The sequence below is a fragment of the Camellia sinensis genome, chromosome 15 (genome assembly GCF_055761805.1).
Source record: "Camellia sinensis isolate YWXY chromosome 15, ASM5576180v1, whole genome shotgun sequence".
In the NCBI taxonomy this organism is placed as follows: domain Eukaryota; kingdom Viridiplantae; phylum Streptophyta; class Magnoliopsida; order Ericales; family Theaceae; genus Camellia; species Camellia sinensis.
In genome coordinates this window covers 90,406,995-90,424,447 of record NC_138975.1, presented here as the reverse complement: position 1 = coordinate 90,424,447, position 17,453 = coordinate 90,406,995, and the positions used below count along the sequence as shown (strand labels likewise).

The 17,453-nt window shown below is 38.4% G+C and overlaps 1 pseudogene; it reads left to right on the top strand.

Moving 5' to 3' along the window:
• The first annotated feature begins 465 nt into the window (after positions 1-465).
• On the top strand, positions 466-11,564 carry LOC145813117 (cell wall / vacuolar inhibitor of fructosidase 1-like; annotated as a pseudogene).
• Positions 11,565-17,453: the final 5,889 nt, after the last annotated feature.

The following is a 17,453-nucleotide window of genomic DNA, read 5'->3' as shown; positions in this document are numbered from 1 at the left end:
CTCAGCCGCGAGCTCGGCGTCAATCTCTTTGAGAGTCTGGTCGAGGCTCTTGTCGGCAATAGGCGCGCCCGATGTTGTCCTCTCAGGAGTGGCATCTTTAGAGACCTCACCCTCCTCATGCTGAGACTAGTCCACGACTTGCTCATTCAGAGTAGGGGACTTGGCCCCAGCAGCTTTGTTCTTCTTCCTGACCAAAGCTTCCTCCTCGGACATAGAATCGTCTTCGGATTGGCTTGGAGTATGAGGAAATGGCAGGGGGAGGTCGCCAGCATTCTTGAGGGAGGAGTCCTCGGGGACATCCAGCTTTTTGAGGGCAGCCATCCAACCAAGGGTGAAACCCTTGTTGCATGCTTGCTTCACTTGTTTTTTGTAGTCGTCCTTGACATCGGCCGCTCCATCGGCGTACGCCTTTTCAATGGCGGCCTTGATCTCGGCCTCTTTTGTGGCCAAGGCATCCTGGAGTTCATGTTGGGCCTCGGCCATCTGTGCCTCTGCTTCTTTCTTCTTAGCCGTAAGGACCTTGGCACTGGCCTTCGCAGCATCAGCCTTTTCCTCAGCATCCTTCTGAGCCTTCCTGGCTACTTCGGAGCTGTCAAGTTCTTCATATTTGCCTTGGCCTTGTTAATGGTCTCCTGTAAGGCAGCAGCCTCCCTAGTCTTATTAGCCAACTTCTTATTGATGGCGAAGGCTTGCATCGCAAAGGAGTGGCCATGCTGGATCGCCTAGAACGAATGGAAAAAACAGAAGTTAGTGAAAACTCTAAGTATGGAAAAACAGAGGAAGAAAAGTACCAAGTGTTAGAAACTTACTTGTACGAAATGCTGCAACATCAGAGCAAAGTTTTCATATTCGCTCATCTCGGCGTTATGATTAAGATCATTGGGAAGGAGCAAGGCAGTAGAGAGGGCAGAGCCGACTTCAATGTCATCGGCGCTGTCACCAGCTCTGATTGGCTTGTCGTCAATTGTGATTGGCAGGGTCCAGGGAGCATCGGATTTTAGAGACCCCGAGGTGGCCGTAGAGGTTGACCTCGGTCTCTTTGATTTGGTGGATTCGGATGGTTCGACCTCGGTAGGCCTCTTCTTTGCAGCAGAGGGGGTCTTCTCGCTCTCGGCCAAATTTGAAATGGGTAAGGTATCCTCAGTGTCAATTTGAGCCAACGTTGCCTTAGGCTGGGCCTTCCTCAGTCTTTTGGGCTTTGGCTTTGGTTGAGACTGGGATTGTGATGGTTGAACGTTGACAGTGTCGGGGATCTCAGCCAAAAGATCGTCTGCAACTGTTTTCTTGCGACCCATCTCGGCAGTAATTGCAGTTTGGCGTCGGCGTTTGCGTTGAGATGGATAGATCAGATATGGAGCCAAGGCTGATGGCTGCTCAGCTAGATCGGAAGTTGATCCCTGATCTGGCCGAGTTGATAAAGTTGCTGGTAGAGTTATGGCGGAAGGAGGAGACTTACTCTTTTTCTTCGGGATGTCGGGAAGAACCGACTTGTAAGTCGAGATGAAGTTAAGCAGTAAGGGAGCTATCCGCCTCTGAATTGGCAGGTCCAACAGCTTCTTGAGGTCCTTGCTAGGAAAGAAGAACTTACGGAAGTCTTTTGGCGGCTGTGGAAGAGCTGCAAGAAAAGCAAACGTTAGAACATACAGAAGGAATAAAGTATTGAAGACTTGAAAAATAAGTGAGTGTAACACTTGGTTCTTACCATTACCCTCTAGGAATACTGTTCGGCTAAGAGGGTGGAGGTGAAGGTCTTCATCTGGTGTGAACTCCCAGTTGCCCGAGACAATGAAGTAATCGTCCCCAACTCCTTTGTTGGAGTCTGGGAGGTCGGCAACAAGTTTGTATTCTATGGACCTCGGTTTGAGGTAGTAGATGTAGCCTTTTTCTGACTTAAGGCCACACATGGTATAGCAAGACTGGATATCGGCGAGGGTAACCCTAGCGTTCTCTTTTTTGGCTAAGGCTATTATGCCATTGATAACTCAGTAAGAGTTGATGGCGAGCTACATTGGGTTCAATTTGTAGTAATAGAGGACTTCTTGGAAAAGGATTTCTAGTGGAAACCTAAGTCCACATTCTGTAAAGGCAACGACAGGAAAGGGATGAGGTTTCCATCAGGCATGATGGAGTCATCCTCACCAGCCAACCTCTAGTGAACGTCGGCTAGGAAGGAAAACTCCTGCCTAAAGTATTCTAACTTAGTTGGTGTATTTACCCTATGCCTCCACATACCCATGATGTCGGCTTGGGGGAAGGTGTTGGATTTTAGAAGGGTGTGTTTTGTAAAGGTTGGAGGGACCTCGGCAAAACCTAGACGAATGATGGGGCAAGAAATTTTAAGGATCTAAGTGAAGTTTGTTTCAGTTTTTCCTAAAATTCGTGGGTTCTACAACAAATCCCAAACCTAAGACTATGACGACAAGAATTGAAGTCAGGAATCTGGAGCAAACACAAAAAAAATTAAACAAAAAACAAAGATTCAGAATCAAGAATGGTGACGCTCTATCAAGAACACTGTGACAGAGTGTGTGCAAGGGTGCAAGGCCAAGAACAGTGGCAAAATAAGCAAAGTATGTGGATACATGTGTATACCCAGAAACAGGTGAAACATAGTATGTTTTAAGTATACAAAGGGTGAAATTTGAAGCACAAACAGGAATGGGAGCATGTGAATATGTTCGAACGTGACTAATAAGCAGAGGCAACAAAACGTGAAATGAGAAATTAAAACGAAGGAAGGAACAGTGACTTACCCAAAAAAATGAGGCCGGTGTAAAATACGCCGATGTCGAACGGAGACAGTGAGCAAAGAAATGTAGCAAAAGCCTCACCGGAAGGGGAGATTGAAGGTGATTGGAGAAAGCTTCACGAGAGCAGCAATGGTGGATTTGGGAGAGAAAGTTAGAGAGAGGAAAAGCTAGGAGCTTGGGAACGAGGATGCAAAAGTGAAAAGACGGGGAGAGAGAAGGGATTTTGATTGAAACCATGGAATAGCGGCAAAATTGCAATCAATGTGCCTAGGGCGACGTGCTTGTCAGATGGTGCACGCAGACGCAAGGCGACTTAAAGGCGCGTGCCAAGTACGATCCAGTAATGGAAAGATGCGTGGCAGAAACGGTTAAAATACTGTGCGTGACAGCTCACACGCGTGTTGAAACTCTTGAAGTTCTTGATTTAATGAAGCAAAGACCTTGGCCTGAAAGGACGATCTCGGCTGCGAAATTTGAACAAACTTGGGTGTTGGTTCTGAAGCATTGATGAAAACAGACTAAGTTTTGGTCGTATTGAGTCGATGAACGGTGACCTCGATAACAAGGGACAAGGCAAGTCTAGCCGACGTACTAAATAGAAAAAACGATATAGGTTCCATCACCTTAGGATGCCGAGGTAATAAAACCTAGGAGGCAGTTGTGGGGACGCAATTTCTGAATGACAACACGTGGCCGAGGTGGCATCGAAGTGCCAGCCGAGGTGACACGTGTCTTGGACATGATGCCGAGGTAATATCAGCTAGGCCGAGGTTATCTGCGAGAATACCGGAGTTCGGGGTAAGCAGATAAGGGACAAGAGTCCTAGATTGGGAGAGGACTTCAATTTGGGTAAGGATAGGACTTTTGGAGAGTTTATCCTAATCCTACTGGGAGTCCAAGATTAGCAATAATCCAGAATCCATTGGAGCTAGGATTCTATTGAGATTAGGTTTGTGTTGGCTATAAAAGAGAGGCACCCTCATGGGTCTAAGGTACGCTTTTTGTATTCTGAATAGTAAGTCAAGCACTTTTGCTATCTTTGAGAGATAACTAACTTGATCGTCGGAGTGCCCCCGGGTGGACGAACCACCGCCGGAATCTCTTCTTTTTGTGAATGGTTGTTCGGGCTTAATCTATTATGCCAGTGTTTCTCTAGCTGAGTTCTAGTTTGGCAGTGTAGTCAGAAATCGACACACACACACACACACACACACACACATATATATATATACTGTTGGGTGGTTATATTTGGGTTCGATTTTTTATTTCAATGGTGAAAGGTTTGATTTTAAGTAAAAAATTAAATGTAATGAATATCTTTCTACTTATTAGTATTCGGTATATCATCTAAATCCTTCTATGCTTTTTGTTCAGATCTATCAACTAAATCCCAAACCATCTTGAGAAGGGGTTGTTCTATTTACTTTTTGCAAACACATATGTAAGAGTAGAAGAAAGTAGGAAAACAAATGGTCTATTGTTTTTGGCAATTTCCCATTAATATTTACCAGTGTTTGGAAACACCTAAAAAAGCCATCCCTTCATAGAATAATTCCAAAAATCTAGCTCACGTCAAACCTAGATTACCTTCTTGGATCATCATTCACCACTTGCAGGCACTGTCGTCCAGTGTGAATGTTGCCAATGGCACTTTCTGGGTGTCAGTACTAGGAAAGATTTCAAATAACTTCTCTATTTCAAGAACCCATGCTTCTGCTTGCAATGGCTCTATACCTCCTTCAAACCTCGGTAGCTTCATTTTCTTAAATTCTTTGATCAAAGCTAATGTGTCGTCCCCATATAATGCTGGTTATGGAGGCAATTGTGGCACTAGAGGAGGTGGAGGCGGAGGTAGAGCTGTGTTTCGGCCGTCTGTCAGCTCAGCCTGAGTGAAGGTAGTACCAGTATTCTGTTGTCTTGCTTGCCTTAACTCATACGTCAAACGTTCTACCATTCGTTCTAGTTTGTCCAACCTATCCCCGGAATGATCTCGTCTAATTGAAGGGTCTAATCGGAGGGTCTAATTTGAGGGTCTTCCCCCTTCTAACATCATTCTAAGGGAAATTTTATACTCTTTAAGACCAAGAGTGTATGAATAAATGTACTATAATAAACTTGTGCTTTGATACCAATTTTTCACGATCCCATTCCATCTCTAATAGAATGATGTCGTGATGGCTAGTAATTCCATATTACCAAATGCCAACCTACAAATATTCACACATACAGAGTATACATGTGGGACATATATGTGCGGAAGCAATAAATTTAAATCAAATTAGTCTATAAGAGTTGCGCTTAGATTAAATGAAATGACATACATAATAACATGGTTCTACAACTTGGACATAAATAAAGAAAACAAAGCTTGTACATACACATCCTCATGTTACATCTTAATCAAAAGGCGTCTCAAGCCAAAATATACAAAAAAAGATCTATAAAGCTAAAAAGCATAATCTTCAAGATGATTTCAAAAGCATAAACCAAAACATCTTCCAAACAAAGTCTTATGCGACATCGCCTTCTTGTTCATCACCTACATATATATAAGAGAGAGGGTGAGCTGAAAAGTCAGTGAATGATATAAATAATAAAAGTTTGGATAAATGATATCCGAAATTTTATCAAAACAATATATATCATAGCTGGTAACAAAATCAAAGGCTAAACCAAGTTCATCAATTAAAGGCTTTCAAAACTTCAAAGGATGTTTACTAACATCTACATAATACGGAGGATGAATATTCATTAACAAAACAAATAAATAACTGACCCAGAATCGATTAGAGAAGCCCACCCGTCGGTGGCAAATGATAAATCTCAAACAAATGTACTAGTTGTATTAAATTCCCCTAACACAGAAGGACCTTTCAAGAATGTCATCAAAACAACCATAATACTTAATATAAAAACTAAGGGATAAGCATTCATGATTGATCAAATACTTTTTCAAAAAAAAGCAAAACCTTTATCCAAAATATTATAACAAAACTTTATTAAAATTACCACTCACAATAGCTCTTTGGTCAAAGGGAATTAAGGCAAAGATCCAAGACCTACAAATACATTGTAAATTCCATTGAATGCACTTCAAGAAGACAAGAAGAGATGCTAAAAAATGGTTATGCAATGCACTCACAAAACAAGCTTTAAATGAGTAAAACAGACTCGGCATTTCTTTTTAAAACCAACTCAAAACAAAGCAAAACATGTTCTGGAAATTAAATCAATGTTTTTCTTCTTGGAAAAGCAAGTTGAGTACAAACCAGATCTAGGAATGGATGCACAGAGATGAATTGGGCTGAAATGGCCTAGTTAAGTGAACTCAGGAGGTCGTAGCTGAGGTTCCACACCTCTTGGCTGATGTGTGGTCTCCCTAGCTGAGATGTGGGCTACCCACCCTGGATATTACAAGGTGTCGGCAAAGATGTACTGTGGTCGGCCTAAGTGTGCAGTGGTCGGCCTAGGTGTTCATGTAAAGTAGACCAAGGTGCAAGTGATCATGCAAGGTAGGCCAATGTGAGATACAATGCTTGGCCTAGGTGTGGAAGCTAGACAAGAGTCGGTCTAGATGACCACACTTAGGGAATAATGAAGTCTAGAAATCTGGGTTTCCCCTTGAAGAGTATGAAGAACATGAAGAACATGAATGCTAAAATCATAACTTCCTATTCAAAATCTGAAATTTCATGATATGAGTTCGAAAACATGGACCGGGGTACCCATACTTCAAGATTTCATAAAAACAAATACAAAAACATAGAACTTGTTACAAGCTTTTAGATCAAAACAATATTTTTCTTCAAGAACACAAGAACATCACTTTTTCTATTTATTGCAAAATTTTAAATCAATATATGGCTCATGAATCATACTAGATCATGCAATGTGATCTGATTAACATAAAGAATAACAAAAGTAGATCAAGAATCTAACCTCAAAACACAAATCAAATAGTTTAAAGTCTAATAATCAAACTTGGAAAATCTTAGCTTCCTCCAAGAACTTCTTCTTCTTCTTTTTCTTTTTCCTATAATATGAAATGATAAAGACCCAAGAAGGAAACCACGAATAATTCACGATCTAACCGGTTCAAAGTATTGTTCTCAACTTGCTCTACACTTTTGATGAAGGAAACACAAGGGATTCTTGGTACATGCAGATGGAATCTTGGGTTTTAAGGCCAGGGTTTTTGGAATGGAGGAGTGAGAAAGAGAAAAGGAAGAAAAAGTGAGAAAAATGACTCAAAAAGTTGATTTTTAAATAGCTAATTCTGAGTAGACTGGTCGAGTGAACTTTTCACCGCTCGAGCGGTGAATGTGAATTCTTATAAACTATTTAGGCTTGAAAGGAAACCATTAAAAGCTACACACATCCACTCGAGAAACCCTTTGACCATTCAATGGTCTCGCCCAACACTCAGTTTGTAGAAGAAATACTAGGAACCTCACATCACCGCCCGAGCGGTAACTCCACCGTTCGATCAAACTCACAAGATAGAATGTTATATATCACATCCTATAGATTCATAACTTTAGATTAATGAATGTATTAATACATATGATGTCATCCTTGTACTTCATTAAAGAAATTAATGTAAGAGAGAATGTTCCGGTAATATTGTCTTAATGAATGATTAAATCTGATGAGTATCAGTATATCTGTTAATGGGAGAAGTATGCTTGGTAATTTTAACAGATAGAGAAAATTGGTTTAGTTAATTTCAACAGATAGACTATTTGGTAAATTCCAACATATATATATATATATATATAAAGTTTGGTGAAGTGGAGCAGATAGATTGAAAATAGTAAAATAATTTTGACATATAGATACAAATTTAAACAAATAGGTTTAAAAAATTGAACCGATAAGAAAAAGATTCGAACAAATAAGTAAAAATTAAAATTGTAACAGATAAGTGGTAATATCATTTTGACCAACAAAATATCTATAGAATCACCCTTATCCTTAATGACTTATAGAGATGGGAATATGAATTTATTACCAATTTTCTCATATATTAAATTATTTATTATATAAATTCACATGAAAAGAAAAGAAAAGAAAAACAGTAGAATCCATTGGATTATATATAGTAACCACTTATCTGTCATCTTCGATACATTCACAAATCATTTTAACACCTTTATCTTTACTCAACTTTTAAAAGAAATATAGTATAAAAACATAAAAAGATATACAAAAACTATATAGATAATGTTGTGGTTGAGGAGACTTATCCTCTTAAAAGCAAAAACAATAACTATCTATAAATATTTACGTTTTGTAGAAAAATCATCTTTTCTCATCTGAAGAAACAATAAAGATGTTATAAAGATTAGAATCCTAAAAACACGAAATAAACGTAAATATATTTATTTTAAAAGTAAAAGTAAAAGTAAAAACAAACGTACACTTAATTATTTTTTAAAAGTAAAAACAAAAGGTGATATTTAATTTTTTTATTTATAACCATTAGTGATTTTTTATTAATTTTATGTTTAAAAAAATTATTTTTCAAACCCCTTTAATCTAAAATGATTTAAAATATAATAATGTTCAAAAAAATTTACCAAAAAGACAAAAATAGTCAACTTTTTTAGTTGTTTTCTTTGTATTTAAAGAAATTTTTTCAAAAGAAATGTATATACTTTTTTTACTATTAAACACTAAAGAAACTAATAAAAATTATTAAAAAAAGCAATTACCAAACCTACTCTCCATATTGGAATCCTATATAAGAGCTAGCTAACACCTTTGGCTTTGAACAACATCAACACCACATCATCCCAATCTCCTCACATACCCCCATAATGAAGAACTTGATCTCTCTCACACTAATCACCTTCTTTGTAGCCTTTTTTTCACCATCAACCCGACACCCTCTTTCAGCTCAAGCAAATTCTTTGATAACCACAACATGCAAAAAGACACCTTCCTACCAACTCTGTGTCTCAACTCTAACCTCAAATCCCAGAAGTAAAAATGCAGACCTCTCAACTCTGGGACTCATTGTAGTTGATGCTATCAAAGCCAAATCAACTTCTACATTAACCCAAATCAATAAGCTCATGAACTCCACTCCATAGCTGAGAAGACCATTGAGAAAGTGTGTTGAGTTTTATAAAGCTGTTTTGGGCAGTATCTGTAGCAACCCTCACTTCATCTTAGTCATGCACTCTTGCATTTATATGATTTTGTCTTGTTAAGCTTGCACTTCAAATCTTGTCTTTGTCTTGATTAAGTGCTACTACATGCTCTGTTCCTTGCTTGGTGTGAGTTTAGCCGAGATCATCCTAAGCCTAGGTCGCACCTTTGAATCTCTTATACCTAGGACTACCTTGGAATCTTTTGGTTAACCTCCACTCGCACCTTGGCATATTGACCGAGATGTCAATATCTAGGCCGAGGTGTTCATCACCAAGGCTGAGATGTGTATTATCTAGGCCGAGATGTTTCCTTTGCACCTAGTGATCTTGTTCCTAGATTGGTATGACCTAGACCGAGGTGTGGCACATCTAGGCCGATGTGTGGCACAGCTAAGTCAAGTGTTATCCTTCATAGCCGAGATCATTGAGACCTTACTTGCCGAAGCCTTGTCCTTAGCCGAGATCATTACCTGCCAGAGTGCCTATGCCATCTTGCTTGTTGAGCACACTTTGCCATAGTCTTGTCTTTTCACTCAGTCACCTTTTTGAGAAGAGCCAACCAGCTGATGCCACGTGTCCCAGCAGAAGGTTAAGTCAGTGAGCTGTTGAGAAACACATCATTTTTGTATCATATCCTTGTCTTTTAGAGAGAGAGAGGCTCTAGGAAGAAGAATGAGGAGTTCTTAGAAAGGGAATAGATTTTCGAGCTTGATCTTCACACCTTGAGTCGTTAGATTCGTTTCTTGAGGTTAGAATCCTGATCTACTCTTGTTGTTCTTATTGTTCATCTAGCTGCATTGCATGATCGAGCACGATTTGTAAGCCATGCATTGATTTAAAGTTTGGTTTTAGAAAGAGAAAGTGATATTCGTGTGTTCTTGAATAAAAGCCTTGTTTAATCTGAAAGCTTGCATCAAGATTCACGTTTTTGTGTTTGTCTTCATAAGATCTTCAAGTATGGGTACCCAGGTCCATGTTTTCGAACTCATCTCATGAAATCCCAGATTTCGTAATAACAAGTTATGATTGAGCATTCATGTTTTTCATGTTCTTCGTGTTCATGTTCTTCATGTTCTTCAGCAGAGGGAAACCCAGATTTTCCCGACTTCATTTCCTTAAATGTTTAATCGGGACCATACCTCGGCAAGGAGGTGTGGGACCTCGGCCAAGACCTGGTTGGTGCCCATTATGTTTTCCCGAGATGAGAAACAGTGTTTTGTTTTGTTCCGACTTAGTTTTGAAGGAATGCTGAGATCATTTGCATTCATGTAAAGCTTATTTGAGAGTGTATTCAATAGACCTAGCCATGTGTTTGTAGGACTTTGGCTCTTGCTTTGACCCCGATGTTTGAAGAACTAGGTGAGTGGTATTTTTAATAAAGCTATGTTATGACATTTGATAAAGCTTGGCCTTGTTTGTTTTGGAAAAGTATTTGTTAAGCATGAATGACTATCCCTATTTTGTGTATTAAGTATTAGCTTTGGTTTTGATAACATTCTTGACAAGTCTGTACGTGCTAAGGGACTATAAGCATTTGTGGCATAAGTCCATACGTGCTAAGGGACTATAAGCATTTATAGCACAAGTCCGTATGTGCTAAGGGACTATAAGCATTTGTAGCACAAGTCCATATGTGCTAAGAAACTATAAACTTTTGTAGCATAAGTCCGTACGTCCTAAGGGACTATAAGCATTTGTAGCACAAGCCCGTACGTGCTACGGGACTATAAGCATTTGTAGCACAAGTCCGTACATGCTAAGGGACTATAAGCATTTGTAGCACAAGTCCGTACGTGCTAAGGGACTATAAGCATTTGTAGCACAAGTCCGTACGTGCTAGGGGACTCTAAACTTTTGTAGCACCTTTGATTATGTCATCCCTTGTATTATTGATGCTAGTAAGCATCCCTTGAGACTTGAAAGATTTATTAGATGAACTTGATTTGTCCTTGATTCCGTACAAGATATAATGTGTTTTGGTTTGATAAAGACTTCGAAAATCATTCATGCAAACCCCTTTATTGATTATATCATTCATTGAGTATCCAAGCTCACCCTCTATATATATATATATGTAGGTGATGAGCAGGACGGCGGTGACACCTAGATGCGTTTGGCATGATGTTTTGGATTCATACTTTTGATGGCATCTTGAAGACTATGCTTCTTGGCTTGTGATTCATTGTATTTTGCATATGTCGGCTTGAGAAGCCTTTTGATCAAGATGTATTATGTACTTATTCATTTGTATTCAAGTTGTAAGACCTCGATATGATGTATTCCATTTCATTTGATTTATGCACAGCTCTTATGGACTAATTAGAATTAAATTATTGCTTCCGCACATGTAAGCCCCATATGTATACTCTGTAAGTGTGTGAATCTTTACCAAGTTGGCCTTTGGTAATTTAGGATTACTGGCCATCATGGCACCATTCTACTAGGGGCGGAATGGGGTCGTGATAGTATCCCAACTGCTGTTGAGGCTTTGACTAAAGGTAATCCAAAGTTTGCTTAATCGAGCACTGTTGATGCTGCAAATGAGGCTGAATACTGTGAAAAGAGTTTCAACAAATCTAAATCACCTCTGACTGATATGAACAAAGTGATTCATGACCTCTCTGTGGTGGCTACAACAATAATAAGAATGTTATTGTAAAAAGAAGACCCTTTCTCTCTTTCTCTTTTGTCATCAATGTAATGATCTCCTCTATAATAAATAGATCATGTCAATTTTCAGTTTGAGTTGCCTCACTGTTTCGTTACCAATGAAGTTTTTTTTTTTTTTTTTGAAAACTCGGTATTCGATGATTTGGACCACCTAATTTGGAGGATCACCCACTATCTACTTACGGGGTCCCATTAAAATCAAGTCAAAACTCCATATAGATTGCCCCAGAAATTATTTGCACAAAAAAGGTTTCGAACATGGGACATTGGAAGAAGCACACCCTCAAGTTCCAAACTTTAACCGCCAGACCAACCCATTGAGATTACCAAAGAAGAGTTCAAGTAAGAGATGGCGTCAAGTAAGAGATGGCGTCGAGATTCTATTGCTCAAAATGTCCATTTTTTTGGTATTAAAATATAAATATTTGTAGTATGTATTATGTCAGTTAGTGATAAAGTTACGAGTGTCGAAATTATGATATGCAACACGAATTGCGGTAATGTTTTTTTTCTTTTTTATAAGAAAAAAATAATATTTTAACAAAAATAATAAAACAATACAAAAAAGTAAGAAAAAGAAACAGAGAAACAAAAATTGGCAAGATGAAAACACAACACTAACAGCCACACCTCTCACATTATCCTGTCCACAGCTATGCACCAAGCAGCAAGACATATATGGTGCCACGTCATCAAACCAACCATGCACTAATTTGGGCCCAGTTTGTTTTGAGAAGTAGAATGGAGGAAATTGATGGTAGGTGGATTAATAATGAGGGAATTGTTAGTGAGGTGATTAAGTAAAATTGTGTTTGATTTGATGGCAGTTGTTAATGTGGGGATTATTAAATTATTACCCTATAAAAGAAATATAAAATATTAAAACAAATAAAATTATGATTTTTACTTAACAAAAAATAATTAAAAAAAATAAACATTAATGTTTAAAAAAATGCCCAACATTTAAATAAAAAAAAAAAAAACCTAATCCCATGGAACTAATTTCCTAATATCATCTCCACCTCCTCCATCTCAATCCCAACACTAAGACCCATCATGATTTCATGAGATTATGAATCCCCTCTTCATCTCCCAAAACAAACACAACATATAGTGAGTCTTGCCTCCATCTCAATTCCAATCTCACCACTATCTCCCAAAACAAACGGGGCTTTAGAGTTCATCTATTTTAATTTTTTCCAGTAATGCACTTTGTAGTGCATTGAAAACCATGTCGCTTTGAAGTTTCTTCTTTTCTTTTTTTGAGAGAATTCCATGTAGAAAAAAATAAAAAAATAAAAAAAAAACGCATATTTCACCCCCACAACCTTTTATTTGTACCCCACCATAAAGCTACATGCATCCCATGGGTAGCTAATTTTTTTTCTCTTCTATCACCTGTATGTAGTTCTTTTTTTTTTTCTAATTTTTACGTCTCTCAAAGCCAGCCCTAACTCAGAAAATTTGGACAGTGAAGAGGACGAACATGAACAAAAACAATGATGCACGAAATACGAGATGGATAATAGCTTCTTTAAGCTTTCCTGTAGTCTAGAAGATCTCCACATTCTATCCATTATATTTATGTATATATATACTGTTGGGTGGTTATTTCTGGGTTCCATTTTTTATTTCAATGGTGAAAGGTTTGATTTTAAGGTTAGTCAATTAAATTTCCATCTCTTCAGTATTTTTATGGCAAATTCTTAACTATGTGTTGGTAATGGAAACAGAGTTCACTTTTGGACTGATAGGTGGGTGGGTAATCTGTCTATTAAGGCTTTGTTCCCTAGGTTATTTAGTCTATCTTCAGAAAAAGAGATCACTCTGAGAGTGGTGCTGGATAGGAGGGTCGACCAGTCAGATGGTTTTCTCAGGTTTAGAAGAGCCTTGCTAAGCTGGGAATTAGATGAGCTGATTAGTTTGGAGGCATTGTTGAACTTTGTTGGGTCTGGATCTTCAGATAGAGATGACTGTCTACAGTGGTTGGCTAATACTTCTGGGCAGTTTTTGGTCTCGTGCCTGTATTCTTTGTTGATGCCTTTCACTCCTCTATTGGTTTCTAATTTACTTTGGAACAATATTTAACCCTCCAAAAGTGTAGTTTCTTGGATGGTTGGCGTGGAAGGGGAGACTTAAGACTTTTTCATTTTTGCAAAGAATTGGGGTTTTGGGTCCTGAGGCTTCGGTCCTATGCATATTTTGTAGGAGGGAGGTGGAGTCAGTGTCCCATATCTTGCTGTGGTGTCCTTTTGCTTTGAGGGTGTGGTCTTGTTTACTGCAATGGCAGGGGCTGCATTGGGTTATACCTCGGAATGTGGAGGAACTTCTTGGCTAGTGGAGTGGTTTTAGGTGGGGTAAATTTGCAAATTTGATTTGGCAGGCTATACCATTGGCTGTATTGTGGTCATTATGGAAGCTCAGGAATGAGGTTGTGTTCCAAAGTAAGCAAGCAAATCTGGTGGAAGTGTGTGATTTGATCAAATTCAGAATTGCCATTTGGGTTAAGGCTCATTCTGGTGATGGGTTTTACTCTGCGCAGGAAATTGTTAATAATGTCTAGCAGTTCAGAGGTCATTCTTAACTTCTTCGTATTGGATGCTTGCTGGATGTTCTGATGCCTGATTATTGCTGGATGGTTGTATCTAGATGCTGGTTCTGATGTATATTGTTGTCGGTGTTGAAGCTTGAAGGGCAATTTGATTGTTGATGCTACTGTCTATTGTTGCTGTGATGCTGGGTGGTTGATTCTGCTTTGATGCTTATTGGAATTTACTGCTGGTGGTAGTAATCTGATATGGCAGGCAATTTTGGCTCAATGGGTTATATTTTGGAATATTCTTGGTAGCTGCTATGGTTGTTGCGTTTTTTTGTACTTTGAATTGGATCAAACATTGTATGAGGTGAAGGGTGTTTACTGTGGCATTGTGGTGGCAGTGTTCTGGGATGCCATGTGCTGGTTTTGTTACTGGTGTGGGAAGCCCTATGCTGGTGTTTTGTTATTTTTCACTACTGTTGCTGGTCCTATTGTTGCTAGTTTTTCTTGTTACTGGTGTTTGCTGTCATGTGTAGTAGAAGTGTAATTGGTGCACTCATCAGTTTGTCAACAGTCCTGATGCTGCTATCTGGTGTTGCTATATGGTGTTTTTGCGACCTGGTGCTGTTATCTATTGGTGCTGCTTGTTGATATCTTGGGTGTTAAATACTTAGTGCCTTTTCGTGTGGCAAGGAGATAGATGGTGCATGTCTTAGAAGGTGCTGGTAGAGTCTTCAGGGGTAGGTGTTGGCAGAGTTGGTAGGTTGCTACTGCTGCCAAGTTTTGCTGGTGGTGGAGCTTACTGTAGGTGTTTTTTTGGCGGCCTTTTTAGTTTCTTCTTTGTTTTTTATTGGTATCTCGCCAATTAGTGGGTTTAGTGCTAACAAATGATTGTGCTTCCTCCTTGGTGCCAACCTAGTTGGGATTGTGGAGTGATAGCTATGATGTTTTTGCACTTCCCTCTTTTTTGTTGTGTTTTGGTGCTTGTACTTGTTCTTTTCATCAATAAAAGTTTCCTTTTTCTTTGTTGATAAAAAGAAAAAAAATGGATATCTTTCTACTTATTAGTATTCGTTATATCATCTAAATCCTTCTCTGCTTTTTGTTCAGATCTATCATCTAAATCCCAAACCATCTTGAGAAGGGGTTGTTCTATTTACTTTTTGCAAACATATATGTAAGAGTAGAAGAAAGTAGGAAAACAAATGGTCTATTGTTTTCGGCAATTTTCCATTAATATTTAGTAGTGTTTGAAAGCACCTAAAAAAGCCATCTCTTCATAGAATAATTCCAAAAATCTAACTCACCTCAAACATAGATTACCATCACTACAAGAAAAAACACTTTTGGTGAGCACCAATTTTGAGTTGGTCGCAAATAGTCCACTTTCTGCGACTAAAATTTTTTTGATCGCTGATGTGTATGTTTTCCCGGCCCAAAATTTTTTGGTGGCTAATAGCTAATTTTTGGTGACCAAATACAAATTTGGTTGCAGAAGGTTGTCTTTTGGCGGCCAAAAAATAAGTTGGTCGCGAATGACTTAACTATTGGCGACCAACTACAAATTTGGTCCCGGAAGATCACCTTTTGGTGACCAAAAAATAAGTTGGTCGCGAATAACTTAACTATTGGTGACCAACTACAAATCTGGTCGCGGAAGATCACCTTTTGACGACCAAAAAAATAAGTTGGTCGTGGAAAGTTATGGTGGGATAAATTAAAAAAAAAAATGGGTACTACTGTAATTACATTCTATTTTTCTGTTTAGGCATTAAAGGTTTTATGAAATAATATATAACCTAATTTTTATGGTTATATATTTTCTCTGCCAAATGTGAACAACAAGCATGTTATTGGCAGAGTGGATTGGGTGCATGGAGAGTGACTCTTTGGTTAGGAGTTAAACTCCCAGGCAACGAAACAAAATATTTTTCTTTGGGTGAATGCGTTGACTTTTGGCAACCAACTATAACTTTGGTCACTAAAAGTTACCTTTTGGCTAATATGGATTGGACTTTCCGCGACCAATTATTTGGTCGCCAATGGTCCCTTTTAGCGACCAATTATAACTTTGGTTGCAAAAAACTATTTGTGATGAGGCTTTAGTGACCAACTTGCGACCAACACATTTTGGTCACGAAAAGATTTTAGCGACCAAAACGTTAGTCGAGGAAAGTGTAATTTCTTGTAGTGCTTCTTGGATCATCATCCGTCACATGCAAGCGTCGTTGTTCAGTGTGAATGTTGCCAATGACACCTTTTGGGTGTCGGTACTAGGAAAGATTTCAAATAACTTCTCCATATCAAGAACCCATGCTTCTACTTTCAATGGCTCTGTACCTCCTTCAAACCTCGGTAGCTTCATTTTCTTAAATTCTTTGATCAAAGCTAATGTGTCATCCCCATATAATGCTGGTTGTGGAGGCAATTGTGGTACTAGAGGAGGTAGAGGTGGATGCGGAGGTGGAGCTGTGTTTCGGTCATTTGTCAGCTCGGCCTAAGTAGAGGTAGTACCAGTATTCTGTTTTCTTGCTTGCCTTAACTCACAGGTCAAACCTTCTACCATCCTTTCTTGTTTGTCCAACCTATCCCTGGAATGATCTCGTCTAATTGGAGGGTCTTCCCCCTCCTAACATCATTCTAAGGGAAATCTTATACTTTTTAAGACCAAGAGTGTATGAATCAATGTACTATAAGAAACTTGTGCTCTGATACCAATTTTTTGTAATCCCATTCCATCCCTAATAGAATGACGTCGTGATGGCTAGTAATTCCATATTATCGAATACCAACCTACAAATATTCACACATACAGAGTATACATATGGGACATAGATGTGCGGAAGTAATAAATTTAAATCAAATTAGTCTATAAGAGTTGTGCGTAGATTAAATGAAATGACATACATAATAACATGGTTGTACAACTTGGATACAAATAAAGAAAACAAAGCATGTTCATACACATCCTCATGTTACATCTTAATCAAAAGGCTTCTCAAGCCAAAACATACAAAAGAAAAATCTATAAAGCTAAAAAACATAATCTTCAAGATGATTTCAAAAGCATGAACCAAAACATCTTCCAAACAAAGTTCTATGCAACATCGCCTTCTTGTTCATCACCTACATATATATAAGGGAGAGGGTGAGCTGAAAACTCAGTGAATGATATAAATAATAAAATTTTGAATAAATGACATCCGAAATTTTATCAAAACAATACATGTCATAGCTTGTAACAAAATCAAAGGATAAACCAAGTTCATCAATCAAAGGCTTTCAAAACTTCAAATGATATTTACTAACATCTATATAATACAGAGGATGAATATTCATTAA